A 27,445-nucleotide genomic window follows, 5' to 3' on the forward strand; every position below is an offset into this window, starting at 1 on the left:
GACACAAATTTTCAACTGATTTAGATAAATACCAAGGAGTAAAACTGCTGAGTTGTATGGGAAAGTACGTTTTGTTTTATAAGACAGTGGCAGGGCCAGCATCATGGTATAGCAAGTTAAGCCCCTGCCTGTGATGCCAGCCTCCCATGTGGGCATGAGTTCAAGAACTGGCTGCTCTACTTCTGATCCAGCTCCCTGCTAGTACACCTGGGAAAGTAGCAGGAGATGGCCCAACTATTTAGGCCCCTGCCCTCATGTGGGATATCTGAGAGAAGCTCCTGGCTCCTGACTTCAGCCTGGCCCAGCCCCTACTGTTGCAGCCATTTGGGGAGTGAACCAGTGGATGGAAGCGCTCTCTTGCTTGCTCTCGCACTCGCTCGCTCTCTTCCTCTTTCTATAACTCTGCCTTTCAAACAAATAAAAATAAATCTTTAAAGAAAAAAAAAAACCAGAAAGTGGCAAGTTGTTTTTCAAAGTAGTAGTACATTTTGCATATCCACCAGCAACAAATAACAATTTCTGTTGCTTCACATCCTCACCAGCATCTGGTATTATCAGTAACAATTTTCACCAGTTTAACAGGTATGTAGTGGTATCTCATTTCAATCTGCAATTCCCTAATGACATACAACACTGAGCATCCCTGCATATACTTATTTATTTGCCATCTGTGCAGCTTCCTTAGTGAGGAATCTGTTCAACTATTTCACTTGGTTTTTAATTGGGTTGTTTGTTTTCTAACTGTCAAGTTTTAAGAATTCTTTGTATATTCTGGTTAACACTCCTTTATAACACACATGGTTTGCAAATATTTTTTCCCAGTCGGTAGCTTCTCTTCTCATTCTCAACAAACCACTTTTAAAAGACACCTTAAACACAAATAATAACTAATGCATACTATACTCTGTGCAAAATGCCTTACATGCACAGAGGACAGCGTTTGAAATCACAGACTACAATAGGTTAGATGGCTAGTATTCAAATTTTTTGTCACTTAGTAACTGTGTTAGATTCCTCATCAGTGAAACTTACCTATACCTCCACACAGTTGTGAGAATTAAGGTAACATATTTTTCAAGTGAAAAAATGCATTCAGTATTAAATGTATTAAATACATATAAACTCTTAATACATTAAAATATTTAATGTATTTATGTCTGGCATATACAGTAAGAATTCAAAAACATTAGTCATAATTGTTACCATTATTTAATCCTCACATCAATTCCATGATGCATTATTATCCTTACTTGAAAGATAGATACAAATAAATTCAGGGAAGTTAAAAGGCTCCCCCTGGACATGTAGCTAGTAAGAGGTAAAATCATAACTCGTTAATCATTACCCTCAAAAGGTATTGCCAAGATTAAACTTTGACATAAGGATTTCCTCCAGGGGCCGGCGCTGTAGAGCAGTAAGTTAATCCTCCACCTGCGGCGCCAGCATCCCATATGAGCTCAGGTTCTAGTCCCGGCTGCTCTTCTTCCAATCCAGTTCTCTGCTATAGCCTAGGAAAGCAGCAGAAGATGGCCCAAACACTTGGGCCCCTGCACCCACATGGGAGACCCGGAAGAAGCTCCTGGTTCCTGGCTTCGGATCGGCTCAGCTCTGGCCACTGTGGCCATTTGGGGAATGAGCCAGCAGATGTCTCTTCCTCTGATTATTTGTAACTCTACCTCTCAAATAAATACATAGAATCTTAAAAAAAAAAAAAAAAAAAAAGATTACCTCCAGCTAAAGACACTTGAAAAACAGCAGATACAAACAGAGTACTCTATTTTTCCCCCTTTTCTTTTTGAGAACAGAAGTCCCACACAAAAGGTACCAGGAGGAAAAAAAACAAACAAGTATTCTTTGATGGGGAGTCACATCTGAGAAAATTCTGTTCAAACAGACTTGTTAAAATAATGCTTATCTTTCTTCAGCCTCTATACATAATAAAACTAGTTTTCCACAACTGCCTCTTTGTTCAACCTAATACAAAAGCAAGCAGGTTTTGCCATCTACTTTAGATCCTTATTTCCTTATGAGCACTCTGTTACCACATAAAACTTATATCGAGGACAGGCATTTGACACATCAGTTGACAGTTAAGACACCTGCATCCTGGGGCTACCATTGTGACACAGCAGACTGAGCAACAGTGTTCACCTGCAATGCCAATATCACATACGGGTGTAGGTTTCAGTCCCAGCTGCTCCACTTCTGAGCCAGCTCCCTACTAACGCACCTGGAAAGCATCTGAAGACACCCCAAATTCTTGGGCACTTGCACCCATGTGGGAGACCCAGAAGAAGCTCCTGACTCCAGCCTGGCCCAGCCCTGGCCATTGTGGAAATTTGGGGTGGAACCAGCGGATGGAAGGCCTTTCTGTCTATCCCTCTCTCTGTGTGTAATTCTGGCTTTCAAACAAATAAATCTTTTCTAAAAAGATGATGATATCTGCAGTCTCATGTGGTGCCTGAATTTGAGTCCTGGCTCCGGATCTAATTCCAGCTTCTTGCTAATGCAGACTCGGAAAGAAGCAGGTGATGGCTCAAACAGTTCGGTCCCTGCCACCTACATGGGAGACAGGACTGGATTCTTGGGTCCTGGCTTTGATCTAGCTCAGCTCCAGCCACTGTAGGCATTTGGGCAGTGGACTGACAAACAAAAAGGAGTACATGAGCAAGTTCATGTTCTCTCTCTGCCTTTCCAAAACGAGAAAACAAACAAACTTTACTATGCTTTTCTCCTGCTGTTACATCAGTTTAATTCTCAAGCCCAAACAGAACTCTAAGAGGATGAAGACAGTTTTGCCTCCCTTACACCTTTTACCAGTCTCCTTATATTTCCATTAGTTTGATTATTTTTCCTTGCTCTTCATACTTTAAGTTTTCCTTTTTATTTCTTTTGCTTTTCAGGCCCTTTTGACTTTCTCTATACTTTTCCTAACATTTGAATTTTTTTTTTTTTTTTGACAGAGTTAGACAGTGAAAGAGTGACAGAGAAAAAGGTCTTTCTTCCGCTGGTTCATCCCCAAAATGGCTGCCATGGCTGGTGCGCTGCGCCAATCCTAAGCCAAGAGCCAGGTACTTCCTCCTGGTCTCCCATGCAGGTGCAGGGCTCAAGCACTTGGGCCATCTTCCACTGCCTTCCCGGGCCACAGCAGAGAGCTGGACTGGAAGAGGAACAACCGGAACAGAACCCAGCACCCCAACAGGGCCTAGAACCCGGGGTGCCGGCACTGCAGGCAGGGGATTAGCCAAGTGAGCTGTGGCACAGGCCATGAATTTTTTAAATACATATTATTTTTAAAGAAACAGTAAAGTACTAAAAAAAAAAAAAAAAGTACATGGGAGCCTTCTCAGATCTGTTATCTAACCTTTAAGATGATGACATGAATAAACAAGTCAGATACCAGCTTCTCTATGGGAAATTTCTTAAATAAATTATTACTAAATTTTAACTTCCTTTGGGAAAAATAAAAGGGAAAAAGCAATACTAATATTTAGGGTACAGAGAATATGTTTTAGATAAAAAAAATTTTTTTAGACTTATCTGAAAGGCAGAGTTACAGAGAGAGGGAGAGACAGAGATCTTCCATCCACTAGTTCACTCCCCAAATGGCTGCAATGGCCAAGGCTGTACCAGGCCTAAGAAAAGAGCCAGGAGCTGCATATTGTTCTTTCAAGGGGTCTTCCAAGCACTTCAGTCATCTTCCACTGCATTTCCCAAGCCATTAATAGGGAGCTAGATTGGAAGCAGAGCAGCTGAGACTCAAACCAGCACCAATATGGGATGTCAATGTCACGGGTGACAGCTTAACCCACCTACGCCACAATGCCTGCTCCAAAAAAGATAATTTTATTCTGGTCACCCGTAACTCTATAGAAGAGTGCTCTAATTTATCACACTTCATCAAATCTGGATGCCTTCTATCACTCTGTATTCCACTAAGAATGGAAAAACTCCTAGGCGGTTTTTTTAGATTCCCAAAGAGACATTTTAAACATAAATTGTTATTGTTATCTATTATTCTTGTATATACAAGAAAATTGAATACTTCATATTTAAGTGCAATTCTTCTGAATCATTTTTTGATCCAAAGCTATCTAAATGCTTTTGTTTTTCCACACCATACTGTCTTTTTTTTTTTTTTTTTTTTTTTTTTTTTGACAGGCAGAGTGGACAGTGAGAGAGAGACAGAGAGAAAGGTCTTCCTTTTCCATTGGTTCACCCTCCAATGGCCAGCGCACTGCAGCTGGTGCACCATGCTGATCCGAAGCCAGGAGCCAGGTGCTTCTCCTGGTCTCCCATAGGGTGCAGGGCCCAAGCACTTGGGCCATCCTCCACTGCACTCCCTGGCCACAGCAGACAGCTGGCCTGGAAGAGGGGCAACTGGGACAGAATCTGGCGCCCGGACCGGGGCTAGAACCTGGTGTGCTGGCACCACAAGGCGGAGGATTAGCCTATTGAGCCACAGCGCCGGCACCATATTGTCTTTATAATATTAAAAAGCTTTCAGTGCCGGCACTGTGGCACAGCGAGTTCAAGCCCTGGCATCCCATATGGGTGCCGGTATGAGTTCCAGCTGCTCCACTTCTGATCCAGCTTCCTGATCATGTGCCTGGGAAAGTAGCAGTGGATGGCCCAAGTCCTTGGGCCCCATCACCCATGTGGGAAACCTGGAAGAATCTCCTGGCTCCTGGCTTTGGATCAGCTTGGCTCTGTCTGTTGTGGCCATTTGGGGAATGCATCAGAAGATGGAAGACCTCTCTCTCTCTCTCTCTCTCTCTCTCTGTAACTCTTTCAAATTAGTAAAATAAATCTTTAAAAAATTTTTTAAAAAACAAAAAGAAATATCAAAGGGTTCTAACTATATGTCACAAGGGATACAACTAAGTTCACCATACACAAGCAATGGCAGCTATAACACCACAATTACCCGGCCAACAACTGTAACACAGCCTCAACCAAAAGAAGACATAGCCCAACTTTCCAATTTCAGAGATGTTAAAAGTGTACAGGGTGGGCAGTTAGAGCCAGTGAAATAAGTTTATCTACCTACCCTCCTCTGAGGCAAAGGAAATAAGTCAGAGAGATAAGTCCTCCTTCCATCATTTTAATGTAACACTTTGGGAGGAAAGAAACCAAAGGAGGGGACAGCGTGGTAGCACAATGAGTTAATCCTCCGCCTGCGGCACCAGCATCCCATATGGGCGCCAGTTCTAGTCCCGGCTGCTCCTCTTCCAATCCAGCTCTCTGCTGTGGCCTGGGAAAGCAGTTGAGGATGGCCCAAGTGCTTGGAACCCTGCACCCACATGGGAGACCAGGAGGAAGCTCCTGGATTTGGAGAGGCGCAGCTCCAGCCGTTGTGGCCATTTGGAGAGTGAGCCAACGGAGGGAAGATCTTTCTCTGTCTCTTCCTTTCACTGTCTTTAACTCTACCTCTCAGATGAAAGAAATAAAGAAGGAAGGAAAGAAAGAAAGACAGGAAAGAAGAGAAAAGAGAAAAGAAACGAAACGAAAAAAAGAAACCAAAGGAGAACTGCTCTTGGAGACCATTATGAAATATGAGCCCTAGGAAACGACCAATACTGGGGGTGAAGTGAAAAATCATTCTGCTTCTGCATGCTTCTACAGGTGTATGAGAGATTCTAAAACTGCTTTTTTCACCTGTGAACAGAATGACAAGAAAGGAGAAAAATAACACTAAATATTCTCTAAAGTTCCTTATAATAATAAATTCTGTTATTTCACTATCCTGGATTACTGATTAATCCAATAACAAAATCAGTGGTTTGACATAATAAATAAATATTACTTAAAAAGTACAGTGCCTCCTAAATTGTTGCTTCAAAATAACTTGGTAACTCTTCAGAATCTACTTCTAAAGATCTCTTGGGGCCAGTGTTGTGGCATGACATGTTAGGCTGCCACCTACAATGCCAGCATCCTATAATGGGTGCCTGTTCGAGTCCCAGCTGCTCCACTTCCATTCCAGCTACATGCTGGTGCACCTAGGAAAGCTGATGAGGATGGCCCAAGTGTTTGGGCCCCTGCACCGATGTGGGAGACCCAAAAGAAGCTCCTGGCTTCAGCCTGGCCAAGCCCTGGTCATTGCAAACATTTGGGGAGAGAACCAGTGATGACAGCTATTCTCTCTTTCTCCCACCCCCACCATGTCTCTATAACTCCACCTTTGGATAAATAAATCTTTAAAAAAGGAAAATAAAAAGCTCTTAAAAATATCAAAACTGAAGCAAATATTGATAAATGTGTGACATTATTCTTTAAACACATAAAACAGGGCTACAATGTGTTTAAAAAGTCTCATCTGGGAGCTGGCATAGTGGTGAAGCAGGAAAAATGGCCACCTGTGATGCCCCAGTATTCCATACAAGCACATGAGTCTCAGCTGTTCCACTTCCAATCCAGCTCCCTGCTAACACCTCGGAAAGCACTGGAAGATGGTCTAAGTACCTGGGTCCCTGCCATCAATATGGGAGACCCAGCTGGAACTCCAGGCTCCTGGCTTCAGCCTAGCCCATCCCAGTCATTGCAGCCATTTGGGAAGTGATGAGCAGATGGAAGATCCTTTCTCCTTCTTGCTATCTCTCCCTCCCTCCCTCCCTCTCGCTCTGTCCTCTAACTCTGCCTTTCAAATAAATAAATAATTCTTCTTAAAAACAAGACAAAAAAAGTTTCATCGGTCTAATATCACAAAACATGGAAATTCTTTACATAAAGAATGAAATAACTAAACAAATGTAAATAAAAACAAAAGTGGAAAAATACTTAATTTGAAAACATAACTTCTATTAATGTAACTTCTCTTTTTCTTTTTTTCTTTTTTTTCTTTTTTTTTTTTTTTGACAGGCAGAGTGGACAGTGAGAGAGAGAGACAGAGAGAAAAGTCTTCCTTTGCCGTTGGTTCACCCTCCAATGGCTGCTGCAGCCGGCGCGGTGTGCTGCAGCCGGCACACTGCGCTGATCTGAAGCCAGGAGCCAGGTGCTTCTCCTGGTCTCCCATGCGGGTGCAGGACCCAACGACTTGGGCCATCCTCCACTGCACTCCTGGGCCACAGCAGAGAGCTGGACAGGAAGAGGAGCGACCGGGACAGAATCCGGTGCCCCGACCAGGACTAGAACCCGGTGTGCCGGCACCGCAGGCAGAGGATTAGCCTATTGAGCCACAGAGCCGGCATAATGTAACTTCTATTAATGAAAGGTTTTTACTCATGATGATTAAGTCTCCATGTTTTTATTTTCATGAATCATAAACAGATCTGGGCCATATAGTAAAAAGGGAAATGTAGGGAAACATAACTGGCCTGAATTTTTCCTCACTATTTTCATATTCTAAAATGAAGCAGAGGGGCCTGCGCCATGCCTCATTTGGTTAATCCTCCGCCTGCGGCACCGGCATCCCATATGGGCACCAGGTTCTAGTACTGGTTGCTCCTCTTCCAGTCCAGCTCTCTGCTGTGGCCCAGAAAGGCAGTGGAGGATGGCCCAACTGCTTGGGCGCCTGCACCCGCGTGGGAGACCAAGAGGAAGCACCTGGCTCCTGGCTTCGGATCGGCGCAGTGCCGGCCGTTGCAGCCATCTGGGGAGTGAACCAGCAGATGCAAGACCTCTCTCTCTCTGCCTCTCCTTCTCTATGTAACTGTGACTTTCAAATAAATAAAATTTATACACACACACACACATATATATATAAAACAAAACAAACCACAGTATAGGAATATCTACTACATACAACGTATTGCGCAGCACTGAGGAAACACAAACAACTCTCCTGTGAAGTCTATTCTAGGAAAGAAATGCAATACAAAAAATCAAAGTATGGTCAAAAGTTGATCTGGAAGGCTGGCATTGTGACAAAGTAGTAAAGTCACTATCTGCAATGCCAGCAACATATGTTGGAACCAGTTCATGTCCCAGCTGCTCCACTTCCAATCCAGCTTCCTGCTAAGGTCCTGAGAAAAGCAGTAGAAGATAACCCAAGTGTCTGAGCCTCTGCCACCCATGTGGGAGACCTGGAAGAAGTTCCAGACTCCTGGCTTTGGCCTGGCTCAGACCTGGGAATTGCTGCCATCTGGAGAATGAACCAGCAGATGGAAGATCTATCTCTCCTTCTCTCTGCAACTCTGAACTTCAAAATAAAATTTAGGAAGTGTTGATCTAGGGGTTGGCACTGTGGCATAGAGGATAAGCCTATGCCTCAGTGCCAGCAGCCTATATGAGTACCAGTTCAAGTCCAGGCTGCTCTTTTTTTTTTTTTTTAAGATTTATTTATTTATTCAAAGGGGAAGTGGTCTTCTGTCCACTGGTTCACTCCCCTGATGGCTGTATGGGTGGAGGTGGGTTGATCCAGAGCCAGGAGCTTCCTCTGGGTCTCCTACACGGGTGCAAGGCCTAAAGACTTGGCCATCTTATACTGCTTTCCCAGGCCATAGCAGAGAGCTGGATCAGAAGTGGAGCAGCCGGGACTCAAACTGGTGTCCATATGGGATGCTGGCACTGCAGGCGGCGGCTTTATCCTCTATACCACAATGCTGGCCCTTGCTCCATTTCTGATCCAGTTCCCAGATCATATGCCTGGGAAAGCAGTGGAGGGTGGCCCAAGTCCTTGAGCCCTTGCACCCACATGGGAGACCAAAAAGAAGATCCTGGCTTCTGGTTTTAGCCAGGCCCAGCCCTGGCCACTGCAGCCATTTGAGGGAGCGAACCACTGGATGGCAGACTGATTGATATCTCTCTCTCTTTCTCCTTCTCTCTCTCTCTGTATCTGCCTTTCAAATAAAAAAAAAATCTTAAAAAAAAAAAAGTGTTGATCTGGGAAGTGTTATGTTTAGTCCAGCAGTTGAAATGCCTGTATTCCACATCAGAGTACCTAGGTTCCACTTCCAACTGGTTCCTAATTTCAGCATCCTGCCAATGCAGACGCTTAGAGACAGCAGTGATTGCTCAAGTAATGTCACCCACATGGGAAGCCTGGATTGATCCTCACTTCCAGGTTTCAGCTACAGACTAGCAACAATGCAGCCAGGCTGTTGCAGGCATTTGGCAAGTGACTCAATAAATGGATTGTTTGTCTCCCTCTCTCTCTTACCACCACACTTTGTAGTCAAACTCTCCACAAACATAAAGGAAAGAGTATAAAATGAGCAGGAGAGAAACGCCAGCTTACTTTCAGAGGATCTCCAATTAGACTCACAGCAGACTTCTCAATTGAAACTCTACAGGCTAGGGGAGAATGGCGAGATACAGTACAAGTCTTAAGAGAAATAAACTGTCAATCCAGAATACTGTACCCTGCAAAGATCTCATTTATGAATGAAGGTTAAATAAAGACCTTCCATAACAGAAATTCAAAGAACTTGTCACCACTCATCCAGCCTTAAAAAAGATGCTTAAGGATGTGCTACACACAGAAACACAGAAACATGGTCATCACTGTGAAAGAAGATAAAAGCAGAAAATCTCCCAGGAAAAGTACAAAGAAAATCCAAAGTAAACAATAGGAGTATTTATGGAAAAATGGCAGAGCCAAGTCACCGCTTATCAACAGTCACCTTGAATGTAAATGGCCTCAACTCTCCAGTTAAAGGTACAGACTGGCTGAATGGATCAAAAAACAAAACCCAGGATGGCACTGTGGAGTAGCGGGTAAAGCCGCTACCTGCAGTGCCAGCATCCCATGTGGGCGCCAGTTTAAGTCTCAGCAGCTCCACTTCTGATCCAGCTCTCTGCTGAGGCCTGGGAAGGCATTGGAGGATGACCCAAATCCTTGGGCCCCTGCCCCTGCATAGGAGGCCCAGAAGAAGTTCCTGGCTCCTGACTCCTAGCTCCTGGCTCCTGGCTTCAGATCAGTGCAGCTCCAGCTGTTGCGGCCAGTTGGGAAGTGAACCAGTGGATGGAAGACTCTCTCTCTTCCTCACCTCTGTTTAACTCTGACTTTCAAATAAAAATAAATCTTAAAAAAAAAGTCTATTTGCTGCCTATAAGAAACACATCTCACCAACAAAGATACACCCAGACTAAAAGTGAAAGGATAGGAAAAGATATTCCATGCTAACAGAAACCAAAAAAAGAGCTGGTGTAGCCATCCTAGTATCAGACAACAAAGACTTTAACACAAAAACTGTTAAGACACAAAGAAGCACACTATGTAATAATTAAGGTATCAATTCAACAGGAAGATGTGACTGTTATAAACATATATGTAACTAATTACAGGGCATGGCAATTTAAAAGAAATATTAATGGATCTAAAGGGAGACACAGACTCCAATACAATAATAATGGGGAACTTCAATATCCCACTTTCAGCAATGGAAAGATCAACCAGACAGATAATCAGCAAGGTAGCACCAGATTTAATCGACATTACAGACCAAATGGACCTAACAGATATCTACAGAACTTTTCATCCTACAGATGAAGAATATATGTTCTTCTCATCAGCACATGGAACTTTCTCTAGTACTTACCACATATCAGACCATAAAGCAAGTCTCAGCAATTTCAAAAAAAAATCGAAATCATATCATGCATCATCTCTGACCACAATGCAATGAAGCTGGAAATCAACAACTCAAGATTTTCTAAAATATATGTAAACACATAGAAACTCAATATGGTCCTGAATCAACAGTGGGTCACAGAAGATATCAAAAGAGAAATCAAAAAAATTCTGGAAACAAATGAAGATGACAATACAACATAACAAAACTTAGGGGATACAACAAAAGCAGTGTTAAGAGGAAAGTTTATAGCAATTGGTGCCTACATCAAGAAATTGGAAAGACACCAAATAAATGAGCTATCAATGCATCTCAAGGATCTAGAAAAACAGCAGCAAACAAAACCCAAAACTAGTAAGAGAAATGAAATAATTAAAATTAGAGAAAGAATAAACAAAATTGAAACAAAAAAAGAAAATAATACTAAAGATCAGTGAAATGAAAAGCTGGTTTTTTTGAAAAAATAAAATTGATACACCATTGGCCCAACTAACCAAAAAAATTTAAAAAAAGAGGGAGAAGACCAAATTAACAAAATTAGAGATGAAAAAGGAAATATAACGGACAACATAGATATAAAAATCATGAGAAATTATTACAAAGAGTTGTATGCCAACAAATTGGGAAACCTAGAAGAAATGGACAGATTCCAGGACACATACAACCTACCTAAATTGAGCCATGAAGACACTGAAAATCTAAATGGAAATTCAATCTAAAATGGAAATTCAATCAATAATAAAGAAACTCCCAGCAAAGAAAAGCCCAGGACCAGATTACTTCACTGCTGAATTTTACCAGACATTTAAAGCAGAACTTACTCCAACTCATTTCAAATTATTTAAAACAATTTAAATGGAGGGAATCCTTCCAAACTCCTTCTGTGAAACCAGCATCACTTTAATTCCTAAACCTGAAAAAGATATCAGAGAAAAAGAACTATAGACCAATTTCCCTGATGAACACAGATGTGAAAATCCTCAACGAAACACTAGCTAATTGAATCCAACAACACATCAGAAAGATCATTCACCCAGACCAAATGGGATTTATCCCCAGGTATGCAGGGATGGGTCAACATTCACAAACCTACAAATGTGATACATCACATTAGCAAACTGAAGAACAACTGTATGATGTAGAGAAAGCATTTGATAAAATACAACACCTTTTCATGGTAAAAACTTTAAGCAAATTGGGTAGAGAGGGAACATTCCTCAATACAATCAAGGCAATTTATGACAAACCCATGGCCAGTGTCCTACTGAATGGGCAAAAGCTGGAAGCATTCCCACTGAGATCCAGAACCAGACAAGGATGTCCACTCTCACCCCTGCTATTCAATATCATCCTGGAAGTTTTAGCCAAAGCCATTAGGCAAGAAAAAGAAACCAAAGGGATACAATTGGGAAGGAGGAAGTCAAACTATCCCTATTTACAGATGACTTGATTCTATATAGAGAGGAACCAAAAGACTCCACCAAGAGACTGCTGGAACTCATAGAAGAGTTTGGTAAAGTAGCAGGATATAAAATCAACACACAAAAATCAATAGTCTTTGTACACACAGATATCGCCATGGCTGAGAAAGAACTACTAAGATCACATCCATCCACAATAGCTACAAAAAAAAATCAAATACCTTGGAATAAATTTAACCAAGGATGTCAAAGATATCTACAATGAGAATTACAAAGCATTAAATAAAGAAACAGAAGACACACACACACACACAAAAAAAAAAAAAAAAGGTGGAAAAATCTTCCATGTTCAGGGATTGGAAGAATCAATATCATCAAAATGTCCATACTACTGAAAGCAATTTACAGATTCAATGCGATACCAATCAAAATACCAAGGACATTCTTCTCAGATCTAGAAAAAATGATTTTTTAAAAGGATTTATTTATTCATTTGAAAGTCAGAGTTACACAGAGAGAGAAGGAGAGGTAGAGAGAGGGGGAGAGGTCTTCCATCCACTGGTTCACTCACCGGTTGGCCACAATGGCCAGAACTGCACCAAGCCGAAGCCTGGAGCCAGGAGCTTCCTCCAGGTCTTCCTACATGGGTAGAAAGACCCCAGGAGGCCGGCGCCGTGACTTAACAGGCTAATCCTCCATCTTGCGGCGCCGGCACACCGGGTTCTAGTCCCGGTTGGGGCGCCGGATTCTATCCCGGTTGCCCCTCTTCCAGGCCAGCTCTCTGCTATGGCCCGGGAAGGCAGTGGAGAATGGCCCAAGTGCTTGGGCCCTGCACCCCATGGGAGACCAGGAGAAGCACCTGGCTCCTGGCTTCGGATCAGCGCGATGCGCCGGCCGCAGCGGCCACTGGAGAGTGAACCAACGGCAAAAAGGAAGGCCTTTCTCTCTGTCTCTCTCTCTCACTATCCACTCTGCCTGTCAAAAAAAAAAAAAAAGAAAGAAAAGAAAAAAAAAGAAAAGAAAGACCCCAGGACTTGGGCCTCCTTCTACTGCTTTCTCAGGCCTAGCGGAGAGCTGGATCGGAAGTGGAGCAGCCAGGGCTTGAACCAGCACCCATGTGGGATGCTGGCACTACAGACAACGGCTTTGCCCTCTACACCACAGCACTGGCCCCCAAAAAACATGTTTAAATTCATATGGAAACACAAGAGAACCCAAATAGCTGAAGCAATCTTATGCAACACAAACAAAGCCGGAGGCATTACAATATTAGATTTCAAGACATACTTCAGGGCAGTTGTAATCAAAACAGCCTGGTACTGGTACAAAAAACAGATGGAAAGACCAGTGAAACAAAACAGAAACTCCAGAAATCAACCCATGCATCTATAACCACCTTATCTTTGACAAAGAAGCTAAAATCAATCTCTGGAGCAGAGACAGTCTCTTCCACAAATGGTGCTGGGAAAACTGGATCTCCACATGCAGAAGCATAAATCAAGATGCCTACCTTACACAAAAATCCACTCAAAATGGATTAAAGACCCGAATCTATGACCCAATACCATCAAATTATTAGAGAATAGTGGGGAAACCCTGCAAGACCTTGGCATAGGCAGAGTTCTTGGAAAAGACCCCAAAGGCACAGGCAATCAAAGACAAAATTTACAAATGGGATTACATCAAATTAAGAAGCTTCTGCAAAGTGAAGAGGCAACTGACAGAATGGGAGAAATTATTTGTAAACTATGCAACTGATAAAGGATCAATAACCACAATATATAAAGAGCTCAAGAAACTCAACAACAAAACAAACAATCCAGTTAAGAATTGGTCACAGGATTGGGGCCAGCATTGTGGCAGAGCGGGTAAAGCCGCCACCTGCCTTGCCAGCATCCCATGTGGGTGCCGGTTTGAGTCCTGGCTGCTCCACTTCCGATCCACTTCTCTGCAATGACCTGGGAAAGCAGAAGAGGGCCCAAGTCCTTGGGCCCCTGCACCCACGTGGGAGACCCGGAAAGAAGCTCCTGGCTTTGGATCAGCACAGCTCTGGCAGTTGCAGCCAACTGGGGAGTGAACCAGTGAATGGAAGACCCCTCTCCCTCCCTCCCTCCCTCCCTCCCTCCCTCCCTCTCTCTCTCTCTCTCTGCCTTTACTTCTCTGTGTAACTCTTTCAAATAAATAAATAAATCTTTTAAAAAAATGGTCACAGGACTTAAACAGGCATTTTTCAAAAGAGGAAATCCAAATTGCCAAAACAGACCCATGAAAAAGTCCTCAGGAATTCTAGCATTCAGGGAAATGTAAATCAAAACCACAATGAGGTTTCACCTCACCCCAGTTAGCATGGCTTTCATACAGAAATCAACAAACAACAAATGCTGGTTAGGATGTTGGGGAAAAGGTACCCTAATCCACTGTTGGTGAGAATGTAAACTGGTACAGCCACTGTGGAAGACAGCATGGAGATACCTCAGAAATCTGAATACAGACCTACCATATGACCCACCATCCATGCCTAGCAATTTACCCAAGTGAAATGAAATCAGCATAGGAAAGAGTTAACCCCCATGTTTACTGCTGCTCAATTCACAATAGCTAAGATTTGGAATCAAGCCAAATGCCCATCAACTGAAGTTTGGATAAAGAAATTATGGGATATATATGCCCTAGAATACTATACAATGGTAAAAAAAAAAAATGAAATCCTAACGTTTGCAACAAATTGGATGAAATTGGAAAACATCATACTTAGCAAAATAAGCCAGTCCCAAAAGTATAAATACCATATGTTTTCCCTGACCCATGATAACTAACAGAGCACCTAAAAGATAAGTGAAATTGACACTTTGAGATGCAATGACTTTGAACAGACTTTTGTCTCAACTGTTGAAGAACAATTTTATTTTTCATACAATTTGTTGAACTCTTTACTTAGTACAAAGTTAATTTTATATGTATTAAAGTTAATTGAAAATACATCTTAGTAAAAATAAGAATGGGAATAGGAGAGGGAGGAAGAAGAGGGGTGGCAGTGTGGGTGGGAGGGCAAGTACAGTGGGAAGAATCGCTATATTCCTAAAGTTGTATTTATTAATACCATGAAATTTGTATTCCTTAAATTAAAGGTTTCTGGAGAAAAAAAACAACTTTTGAGGAACAGAGTACCAGTCAACTGGTGCTGATGTTATGAAGGGGGACGCTGAGGCTAGTTCTGTGAACACTGGAAAAACAAACTAGATACAACTGCTCTGTAGAAAAAAACACCTACTATTGTTTAAGTGGAGGACGTCCACTAAGGTGGTGGGTATAGTGACAGGAAGCTCACAGGAAAAAAAAATAAAAGAGTTTGCATTCTTTTTCCTCCTCCTCTGTGCAGCCTCCCTTTAGCACCACCTACCTGTGATACCTAAGTGAGCAGCTGGCAAGGCAGAAATGGGATTTAGTCTTACAACCAGAAACACAAAGTAAAGAACAGAAAGGTGTGTTTGGAGCTATGAGGCAACAGCTTAATAACTGAAATAATCCCTCAAGTTTGGAGAATTACAGATGAGAAGTCTAAGGCACAGAGTAGCACTAACTACTTGGCTAACAAATATCTAAAGTTCCAAAGAGCTGTTAAATGAAAAGGGTGACAACGCTGAGAGAAGTATAGACTTTTAGACTGTTCATGCTGCTCTTACCTTTTTTTTTTTTTTTTTTTTTTTTTTTTAAGATTGACTCAGTTATTCTGAAAGTCAGAGTTACTGGGAGAGAGGCAGAGACAGAAGAGAGACAAAGATCTTCCATCCTGGTTCAATCCCCAGATAGATTCAACCGTCAGTGTGGGCCAGGCTAAAGCCAGGAACCAGGAGCTTCTTCCACGTGGAGGGTCTGAACACTTGGGTCACCCTCCACTGCTTTTCCCATGCCATTAGCAGAGAGACTGATGGGAAGTAGAGCAGCCAGGACACAAACTGGTGCCTATGCGGGATGCAGCTTTACCCACAACACCATAATGCCAGCAGCCCCTAACCTGTTTTTTTATACCTTAAAATTTTAGTTCTTGGGGGAAAAAATTTAGTTCTTTTATTATTTGAAAGCCATACAGATACAGACAGAGACAGCTCTCCATCCACTAGTTCACTCCCCAATGTCTAACAACAGCCAAGGCTGGGCCAGGCTGAATCTAGGAACTGAATCCAGATCTCCCAAGTAGATGGCAGAGACCAAAATACCTGAGCTATCACTGCTGCCACCCAGGGTACACATTATCAGGAAGCTGGAATTGGAATCAGAGACTGGACTCTGATACAGTATGTGGGAGTCCCAAGTAGCATCTTAAGTGCTACACTAAATACCCAGCCCCTATTTTAAATTATATGCTAATTCTGGTAATTTCTTCAGAGTCCTGATAAGCTTTTGCCAGAAGCCAAGTGTGAATATTAAAATTATTTGTCATCATTTAGCAAAGATGTAGTCAATCCTCATCAGATGTAACAGTTACATTCTATAATGTTGCTGCAAACAAACTGGTGAACCTGAACCACCGCTCACAGAAATATGTATGCGTGTGTGTGTGTGTGTGTAGATTATAATCTTAAATACTATATATAATTCATCCCAGTATATTTTACTTTATTTTATAAAAGAGAGAAGGGGCCAGCATTGTGGCATAGCAGGTAAAGCCACCCCCTGTGACACCAGCATCCTATGTGGGTGCCGGTTTGAGTCCCAGTTGCTCCACTTCTGATCCAGCTCCCTGCTGAATGGCCTGAATAAAGCAGTGGAAGATGGCCCAAGTGCCTGAGCCCCTGCCACCCACATAGCAGACCCAGGAGAAACTCCCGGCTCCTGGCTTCAGTCTGGCCCGGCCCTAGGCATTGCAGCCATCTGGGGAATGATCCAGTGGATAGAAGATCTCCCTGTGTCTCTCCCTTCCTCTCTCTGTAACTCTTTCAAATAATAAATCCTCTTAAAAGAGAGAAAGAAATGAAGTTATTTGCCTGAGGCTATCCCTATAACAGATGACAGAGTAGGGGTTCAAATGCTATCTGGCCCCAGAGACAGAGGTCTGTGCACTACACTTTACTGTTATCTCTTGTGTGCATCCTCTGCTCATCTCTGTACGAGAGCTGAAATAACAAAGCAGAGGATCATTCTTCAACCTGAGCTGGGAATGTGTTTCCAGGGGATGCTATGGTTTGAATGTCCCCTCCAAAACTCACACTGAAATTTAATTGCAGGGCCGGCACTATGGCACAGCAGGTTAACTCCCTGGCCTGAAGCACCGGCATCCCATATGGGTGCCGGTTTGAGAGCCAGCTGCTCCTCTTCCGATCCAGCTCTCTGCTATGGCCTGGGAAAGCAGTAGAGGATGGCCCAAGTTCTTGGGCCCCTGCACCCACGTGGAAGACCCAGAAAGAAGCTCCTGGCTCCTGGCTTTGGATCAGCACAGCTCCAGCCATTGCGGCGAACTGGGGAGTGAACCAGCAGATGGAAGACCTTTCTCTCTCTCTCTCTCTCTCTCTCTGCCTCTCCTCTGTGTAACTCTGACTTTCAAATAAATAAATAAATATTTGAAAAAAAAAAGAAATTTAATTGCCATTTTAACAGAATTAAAAAGTAGACCAGGGATGGCACTGTGACATAGCAGGTAAAGCTGCTGCCTGCAGCACCGGTTTAGAGTCCTGGCTGCTCCACTTCTGATCCAGCTCTCTGCTGTGGCCTGGAAAAACAGTGGAAGATGGCCCAAGTCTTTAGGCCCCTGAATCTGCATGGGAGACCTGGAAGAAGCTTCTGGCTTCTGATCAGCACAGCTCCAGCCATTGCGGCCATCTGAGGAGTGAACCAGAGGATGGAAGACCTCTCTCCATCTCTCTCTGCCTCTGCCTCTCTGTAACTCTACCTTTCAAATAAAAGAAATAACTCTTTAAAAAAAAAAAGTATGACTTTTTTCTTTTAAAAGGTTATTTATTTGAAAGGCAAAGTTACAGAGAGAAAGACATAGAGATAGAGAGCAACATCTTCATCTGCTGGTTCACTCCCTAAATGGCCAGAGCTGGGCCAATCTGAAGCCAGGAGCCAGGTCTCCTACATGGATGCAGGGGCCCAAGCACCTGGGTTAATCTTCTGCTGTTTTCCCAGGTGTGTTAGCAGGGAGATGGCTTGGCAGTGGAGCAGCTGGAACACAAACAGGTGCCCAGATGGGTGCCACAGATGGCGGCTATACCCACTGTACCACAGAGCTGGCCCCAAGAAGCAGGACATTTAAGAGGTGATTAGGCCATGAGGGCCCCACCCAGATGGGTGGGATTGGTGCCATTTTAAAAGGACAAGTTCAACTCCCTCTCTTATCCTTTCACCAATGGGATGATGCAGCAAGAACACCCTCACTAGATGACAGTTCCTTGTAGGGACTTCTCAGCCTCCAAGAGAGAGAAAATACATTTCTGTTCTTAATAAATCACTCAGACTGTGGTATTCTGTTACAGCCACACAAACTGGCATGGAACTAAAATTTTTATAGCTTTGCATAATTACAATATAAGTGCTACAATTGCAGAGTTTGGGGTCACAAGTAAGTTTCCACAAGCAGACAAATTAGCAGACACAGAGTTCATGGACAATGAAGATCAACTGTATGTTCTTGCCATAACTTCTTCAAAATAAATTTAGAAATCATTTTCTGAAAAGAATTTTTGGGGCCAGTATGGCAGTTAAGCTGTCACCTGCAATGCATGCACTTCCAATGCAGCTCCCTGTTAATGGCCTTGGAAAAGCAGTGGAAGATGATCCAAGCGTTTGGGTCCCTTAACTCAGGAGGGAGACCTGGATGATGCACTTGGCTCCAGCCTGGCCAGTCCTGGCAATTCTGGTCATCTGGGGAGTGAACCAGCTGACAGAAGGTACCTCTGTTTCTCCCTCTCTCTCTGTAATTCTTTCAAATAAATTAATTTTTAAAAATTCATTATAGAAAAATGCAAGTCAAAACATCAACGAAATACCATCTCATGCCTCTCAGGATAGACTTCTATCCCCCCCCCAAAAAAAAAAAATAGAAAAGTGCTGGCAAAGATATAGAGAAATTAGAATCTTTGTGGATGTACATACAATGGAATATCATTCAGCCTCATACCTCAACCTCATACTCAACCAGTGATGTTCAACTGGAAGTGACTTTTGTCTTCAGGAGTTATCTAAGGGGGAAAAGTGTTATTGGCATCCAATGAGTGGATGCCAAGGATGCTGCTACACATGCTACAATGCACAAAATAGCTCTCCACAAAAAAAAAAAAAAAAGAATCATTGGATCCTAAGTGTCCATAGTGCCAAGAATGAGAAATCCTATGCTAAATGAAAAAAGCCACACATGTAAGAATATATACTATGTTTCCCTTTGTAATAGATTTCTAGAAAAGACATAATAACAGAGATAGAATGCAAATCAGAGCAGGATGGTCATCTTGGCTGGGTATGGGAACAGGGGCTGGGTGCAAAATGGGCACAAAAGAAAAAGTATGACTGTGGCGATGGTTGCAATTTATGAAAACTCATAAAATGGAACACACTTAAAATGGGTCAATGTTGTGGCATATAAATTATATCTCAATAAAGCTATTTTTAAAAGTGGGGCTTACATGGGGATTCCACAAACATCCAAATATCCAATAAACACATAAAAAGGTACTGAACTTCATTTGTCATCAGGAAAATGTAAGTAAATCCACTCAAACTCAACAGAGTGACTAACATAAAACATTAAAGATAAAACTAACTATGGCTGGCACTGTGACACAGAGGCTAAAGCTGCCACGTGAAGTGTTGGCATCCCATATGGGCGCCAGTGCAAGTTCTGGTGGCTCCACTTCCCATCCAGCTCTCTGCTATGGCCTGGAAAAGAAGTAGAAGATGGATCAAGTCCTTGGGCCCCTGCACCCGCATAGGAAATCCCAAAGAAGCTCCTGGCTCCTGGCTTCAGATCGGTGCAGCTCCAGCCGTTAGGGCCATTTGGGAAGTGAACCAGTGGATGGAATATCTCTCTCTCTCTCTCCCTCTGCCTCTCTGTAACTCTTTCAAATAAATAAATAAATAAATCTTTAAAAACAAAAAGATAACACCAATAACAGCAAGTGCCAATGAGTATATGAAGTAACTGGGAAAATACCCTGCTGTCATTTGATTGTGTACCTCAAATTTCACGTGCTGAAAACAGTCCCCAAATTCATGTTAATGGTATCTGGAGGTAGAACTTTTGAGAGGAGATTAGGTCATAAGGATTCTGTTCACTGGAAATCTATTCATGGATTAGTGGCATTGTTATAAAAGCAAGCTCTCTCTGGCACACATGCTCTGTCTCACCATGTGACATACAAAAGGTCCTCATCAAATGTTGAGCAGATGTCAATGACACAGTCTCAGACTTTCCAGCCTCCATAACTGTCAGCCAAATAAATCTCATTCTTGGCGCCAGCACTGTGGCATAGCAGGATAAGCCACTGTCTGCAGTGCCAGCATCCCATATGGGCACTGGTTCAAGCCCTGGCTACTCCACTCCCAATTCAGCTCCCTGCTAATGGCCTAGGAAAGCAGCAAGAGATGGCCTACACACTTGGGCCTCTGCACCAACATGGGAGACCTGGAAGAAGCTCCTGGCTTCAGATCGGCACAGCTCTGGCCGTTGCAGCCAATTGGGGAGTAAACCATCGGATGGAAGACCTCTCTCTCTCTGCAACTCTCCTCTCTCTGTGTAACTCTGACTTTCAAATAAAAATAAATCAATCTTTTAAAAAAACTGAATAATCTTTTAAAAAGAAAAAAAATAAGTATTTAATAGGTAGACCTAGTAGGCTTTGGTGTTCGAGTTTTTTTAGATAAGAAAACAAGAGGTATTAAAAATGAGCTCCTGATCGCTTCTCAGCCTTTTGGCTAAGATCAAGTGTAAAAATGAGCTCCTGGTTGCCGGCCCCATTCAACTGGCAATTACTGAACAGGAATACAGAAGGAGCAAACTGAGGGCTGACACGAGCTGAATTAGTTCATGTTTTGGATTTAAGATATCTGTGAGATATCCAAGCAGAAATTTCTAGTAGACAGTTGGATGTGTGGATCTCCAGATCAAAAGAGCAGGAGGGAGGCAGGAGATGTCTTAGGTTAGAAACATAAATTAGATCTAGATGGTAACTGAAGCCACGGAAGATGGGTTCTCACAAAAAAGGAGAAGGTAAAGGGCCTACATCCGAGAGCAAAAGTCAATGAAGAGGCCGGTGCAGCAGCTCACTAGGCTAATCCTCCACCTTGCGGCGCCAGCACACCGGGTTCTAGCCCCGGTCAGGGCACCGATCCTGTCCCAGTTGCCCCTCTTCCAGGCCAGCTCTCTGCTGTGGCCAGGGAGTGCAGTGGAGGATGGCCCAAGTCCTTGGGCCCTGCACCCCATGGGAGACCAGGAGAAGCACCTGGCTCCTGCCATCGGATCAGTGCGGTGCGCCGGCTGCAGTGCGCCGGCCACGGCGGCCATTGGAGGGTGAACCAACGGCAAAAGGAAGACCTTTCTCTCTGTCTCTCTCTCTCACTGTCCACTCTGCCTGTCAAAAAAAAAAAAAAAAAGTCAATGAAGAAGTCCGAGCAGTAGACACAGATAATAGAAAGTTAGGAGTATGGTAAGGGGCAGGCATTTGGCCTAGAGGTTAAGACGCCAGCATTCCAGACCAGAGTGCCTGGGTTTGATATCAGGTCCACTTTTTTTTTTTTTTTTTTTTGACAGGCAGAGTTAGACAGTGAGAGAGAGAGAGAGCTTCCTTTTCCGTTGGTTCATCCCCCAAGTGGCCTATACGGCCGGCGTGTTGCGGCCGGAGTGCTGCACCGATCGGAAGCCAGGAGCCAGGTGCTTCCCCCCCACCCCCCATGCAGGTGCAGGGCCCAAGGACCTGGACCATCCTCCACTGCACTCCCGAGGCCCACTCTTGACTCCAGTTTCCGGCTAACACAGACTCTGGGAGGCGGCAGTGATGGCTCAAATAATTAAGTTCCCACCAACCAATTTACTGTAATCCAGGTTCTGGAGCAAATTAGCAGATGGGAGTACTGGCAAGTGTATGTGCGTACTCTGCTTCTTAATTTAAAAAAATAAATAAATAAAACAGTATGGTAAATTAAAAGCCAAAAGTTTTTTAACGGAAAGAATGAGGGCCAGTATTGTGGCAGAGGGTTAAGCCACCACCTGCAACACCAGCATATGATATGGATGTCATTTAGAGTCCCATTGCTCCACTTCTGATCTAGCTCCTTGCTTTTCAGAATGGGAAATCAGTAAAAGTGGTTCAAGTGTTTGGATCCCTGCCACCCATGTAGGAGACCAGGATGGAGGTCCTGGCTCCTGGCTTTGGCCTGTCCTAGCTTCAGTGTAGTGGCCATTTGGGGGAGTAAACAAGTGGATGGAGGATCCATCGATCTCTGTCTTTCTCCCTCTAACTCTGCCTTTCAAATAAATGAATTAAGTCTTTCAAAATATATATATATAAATCAAAAGTCTCAAATGCTTCTAAGAGGCCAAAACAACATAGTAAGTGTCCACTAAATTTAGAGACATTTATTATCTAAAGACTGACAAGAACTATTCATTGGCAAGGGGGAAAAGAGTGGCAAAGGCTATCAAACAAGAAAATGTTACAGAACTGAAAGAGCTTAATCTTTGAATGGAAAGAACTAAACAAGAGCCCAGCAAAATGAAAGGTGAGGGATGGACAGAAAGATTTATATCAAAATACAACACAGTGAGAGGGAATAAAAACAAAACTTTGGGGCCCGCATTTTCGCATATTGGGTAAAGCTGCTGCCTGCAATGTCACCATATCTGTGGGTACTGGTTTGACTCCAGGTTGCTCCACTTCCAATTCAGCTCCCTGTTAATGTGCCTAGGAAAGCAATGAAGATGGCCCAAGTCCTTGGGCCCCTATACCCACTTGGGAAACCTGAAGAAGTTCCTGGTTCCTACCTTTGGTCTGGCCCACCCCTAAGCAACGGGTAGAAGAATTCTGTCTCTCCCTCTTTCTCTCTCTGTAACTGTGCCTTTCTAATAAATAAAATAAATCTTAAAAAAAAATCTTAAAATCAAGAGAAAATATCAGAAAACAAATGACATCCAACTTTCAAAAGCAACACCTGAAGCCAAAAGAAAAGAATGGAACACAGACTTAAAATTCTAAAATAATTGTAAATCTTAAAAATTCTAAAAGGAGGAGCTGGTGCTGTGGCATGAAAGGTTAAGCCTCGGCCTGCCGCAACGGCATACCATATGAGCCCCACTGTAGTCTCCAATCCAGCTTCTCTTAATGGCTTGGGAAAGCAGTGGAAGATGGTCCAAGCGCTTGGGCCCCTGCACCCACATGGGAGACCCGGAGGAAGCTCCTGGTTTCAGATTGGCTCAGCTCCGGCCCTTGAGGCCATTTGGAGAGTGAACCAGCAGATGGAAGACCTCTGTCTGTAAATCTTTAAAAACCAAACAAAAAAAAAATTATAAAAGGAGCCAATGTTGTGGCAGTGGGTTAGATTGCTGAGGGAGACCAGGATGGAGTTCTTGGTCCCTGGCCTTGGCCTAGTCCAGTCCTCGCTATTGTGGCCACTTGGAGAGTGAGCCACCAGGTGAAAATCTCTCTCCTTCTCTCTCCCCACTCCTTCCCTACTACCCTCTCTGTCACTCTGCCTTTCAAATTAATAAATTGAATAAATCTTTAAAAAAAAATACATGCAGAAGTTTGTTTTTGAACTACAATTCTATACATGAAGTATGACATTTTAATAAAGACTCAGACAGGCAAGGTCTTTAAAAAATGCAATTCTCAAGGATCCTTTCTCAGAAGACTACTAATGGCTGTATACAATAAAAACAGGCAGAAATTTCAACAGAAAAAATAAACATTTAAGACACCCTTGATGTACTTTGTGCATTCAAGGTTTGTAGAAAAAAATTACAACCCGTTATTGAGAGATACGTAAAAGAAAGCCTAAATAGAGATAAAACATATGCATAAAAGGGAAGACTCAATATCATACAGACATTAATTTTCCAAAGGTAACACATAAATTCAATTAAAATTGCCCCCCCCCCAAAAAAAAAAAAAGCAATGCAGGCTTCTATGAAGCTCAACCAAGCTAGGTCTAAAATGTACACAGGAGGCTGGCACTGTGGCATAGCAGGTAAAGCCACTGCCTACAGTGCCGACATCCTATATGGGCACTGATTCAAGTCCCAGCTGCTCCACTTCTGATCCAGCTCTCTGCTATGGCCTGGGAAAGCAACAGAAGATGGACCAAGTCCTTAGGCACCTGCACCTGTGTGGTGCCTAAGAAGCTTCTAGAGAAGAAGCTCCTGACTCCTGGTTTTGAATCAACTCAGCTCCAGCCATTGCAGTCATTTGGGGAGTAAACCAGCAGGTGGAAGACCCCCCCCCCCCCGCCTCTCTGTAACTCTTTCAAATAAAAATAAATCTTTAAAAAAATTAAAAAATAAAATGTATATAGAAACTGTAAAGGCCAAGAACATAGTAGACATTGTTGAAGAACAAGGAAAAGTCTTACTCTAATAGAGATTTATTTAATGCTCTCCTAATTGAGACACTGGGACACTGGTAAAGGAAGAGACAAACAGATCAATGATGAGACTAGAGACTGAAGAAACAGTAAGTTGTTATAAAATAGAGCACTACAAATCAGGGGGAATATATTTTCTCTAAATGAATGATTCTGGAACAACTGAGTACCCACACGGGTTTAAAATTTACCAATCTCCATTCTAAGTGCATCGTAGACCTAACTGTTAACAAAAAAATAATAAAGTTTTTAGGAGATTAGCTTCCTGATCTCAGGAAAGAATGTCTTAAACATAATGCCAGGCCGGCACCGTGGTTTAACAGGCTAATCCTCCGCCTTGCAGTGCCGGCACACCGGGTTCTAGTCCCGGTCGGGGCGCCGGATTCTATCCCGGTTGCCCCTCTTCCAGGCCAGCTCTCTGCTATGGCCCGGAAAGGCAGTGGAGGATGGCCCAAGTGCTTGGGCCTTGCACCCGCCTGGGAGACCAGGAGAAGCTCCTGGCTTCGGATCAGCACGATGCGCCGGCCGCGGCGGCCATTGGAGGGTGAACCAACGGCAAAAAGGAAGACCTTTCTCTCTCTCACTATCCACTCTGCCTGTCCAAAAAAAAAAAAAATTAAAAAACATAACGCCAAGGGCTGGTGCTTGGTATAATGGCTGGGTCACTTCTTGGGATGCCCATATTCCATACAAAGCACTTGGTTTCAGTCTCAGCTGCTCTGCTTCCAATCCAGATTCCTGCTGGAGGCAGATGATGATGACAGGCACTTAAATCACTGCCACTCACCTGGGAAACCCAGATGGCGTTCAGGCTCCTAGCTACAGCCAGGAATCTGGGGAGTGAAACAGTGGATAAAAGATCTCTCAATGTCTGTCTGTCTCTTTCTCTGCCTTTCAAAGAAAAAAAAAAAAAACACCATTAACTGTAAAGAAAACAATTTACAAACTGTACTCTATTACAATCATGAATTGTGTTATGGGGGCCAGCATTGTGACACAGCAGGCGAAGCCACCACCTGAGACACAGGCATCCCATATGAGTGCCAGTTTCAGTCCCAGCTGCTCCACTTCCAATCCAGCACCTTGCTAATGCTTCCAGGGAAGCAGCAAAATATAGCCCAAGTACTTGGGCTGCTGGCACCCATGTGGAAGACCTAGATGGAGTTCCAGACTCCTGGCTTCAGCCTGGTCAGCCCTGGTTTTTGTGGCCATTTTAATTTTTCCTGTCAAATAAAATAAATAAATCTTTTAAAAATTCTTCAAAACATAAAATTCTGATGATATCAAATGTTAGCAAGAATGCAAAGCAAACACTGCCAATGGAAATGTAAATTGGTATAACTAGTTTGCATTCACCTAGTAAAATCAAAGCTACACTCCCTTGTACTCAGCAATTCCACTCCTGGATTAACAAGATTCATGCAACATTATGTGTAGTAGCCAAAAACAAGAAGCTGATATATTCATTAATTGTACAATGGTAAGCAACCAGTGATATAATCATTAAATACTCTGCAACAATGAAAATGAACTACCTACAGCTCTAGCTGATAACAAATGTCACAAACATAAAGCTAGTTTTAATAGAAGATACATGTGTATGATCCCATTCATCTAAAATTCAAGTACTCACAAAACTAAAGTTTATAATATTTAGCATTAAGGGGCTCACACTATGATGTAGCAGGTATTTCCGCCACCTGCAGCACTAGCATCCCATATGGGCACTGGTTCGAGTCCCAGCTGTTCCACTTCCAATCCAGCTCTCTGCTAATGTACCTTGGAAAGCAGTGGAAGGTGGCCTAAGTGCTTGGACCCCTGTACCCATGTGGGAGACCCAGAAGAAGCTCCTGGCTTCAGATCAGCCCAGCTCCAGCCATTAAAGCCATGTGGGGAGTAAATCAGCAGATGAAAGATTTCTCTGCCTCTGCCTCTCTCCCTGTCTGTCTGTCTCTCTGTCTCTGTCTCTGTAACTCTGCCTTTTCTTTTTTTTTTTTTTTTTTTCAAGATTTTATTTATTTGAGAGGCAGAGTTATAGAGAGAGGGGGAAGACAGAAAGGTCTTCCATTCACTGGTTCACTCCCCGAACGGCCGCAACAGCTGGAGCTGGGCTGATCTGAAGCCAGGAGCCAGAAGCTTCAGAATTCTGGCTCTCCGACATGGGTGCAGGGGCCCAACCACTTGGGCCATCTTCAACTGCTTTCCCAGGCCATAGCAGAGGACGGAATTGGAAGAGGTGCAACCAGAACTGGAACTGCCTGGCACTGCAGGCAGAGGCTTAGTCCACTACACCACAGTGCTGGCCCCAATAACTCTGCCTTTCAAATAAATAAATTTTTTTTTAAATGTAGGGTTAAATACTAGATGATAAACTATACATAAAAGCAAATGAATGACTAACTTAAGGATAGAATAGTGGTCTCCTTTAGGGAGAGCAGAGATAAGATTCAGAAAGGAGGCAGCAAGGATTCTGGGGTGCTAGCAAAATTTCTCAATCCTGATGACTGATAATACAAATTTACTTTAACTGCTAAATGTACATACATGCTCCTATATTTTTCAATACAATGATCATACATTTCACCAATTTTTTTTTTTTTTTTGACAGGCAGAGTGGACAGTGAGAGAGAGAGACACAGAGAAAGGTCTTCCTTTGCCATTGGTTCACCCTCCAATGGCCGCCGCGGCCTGCGTGCTGTGGCCGGCGCACCGTGCTGATCCGAAGGCAGGAGCCAGGTGCTTTTCCTGGTCTCCCATAGGGTGCAGGGCCCAAGCACTTGGGCCATCCTCAACTGCATTCCCGGGCCATAGCAGAGAGCTGGCCTGGAAGAGGGGCAACTGGGACAGGATCGGTGCCCCGACCGGGGCTAGAACCCGGTATGCCGGCGCCGCAAGGCGGAGGATTAGCCTATTGAGCCACGGCGCCGGCCACATTTCACCATT

At 43.4% G+C, this 27,445-nt stretch overlaps 1 protein-coding gene across 1 annotated transcript in view; it reads right to left on the minus strand.

Annotated features, from left to right (window-relative positions):
- Positions 1-27,445, minus strand: part of SLK (STE20 like kinase) — a 78,639-nt gene that overhangs the window by 47,555 nt on the left and 3,639 nt on the right. The gene's annotated exons all lie outside the window — the stretch shown is intronic.

The sequence above is a fragment of the Lepus europaeus genome, chromosome 17 (genome assembly GCF_033115175.1).
Source record: "Lepus europaeus isolate LE1 chromosome 17, mLepTim1.pri, whole genome shotgun sequence".
In the NCBI taxonomy this organism is placed as follows: Eukaryota; Metazoa; Chordata; class Mammalia; order Lagomorpha; family Leporidae; genus Lepus; species Lepus europaeus.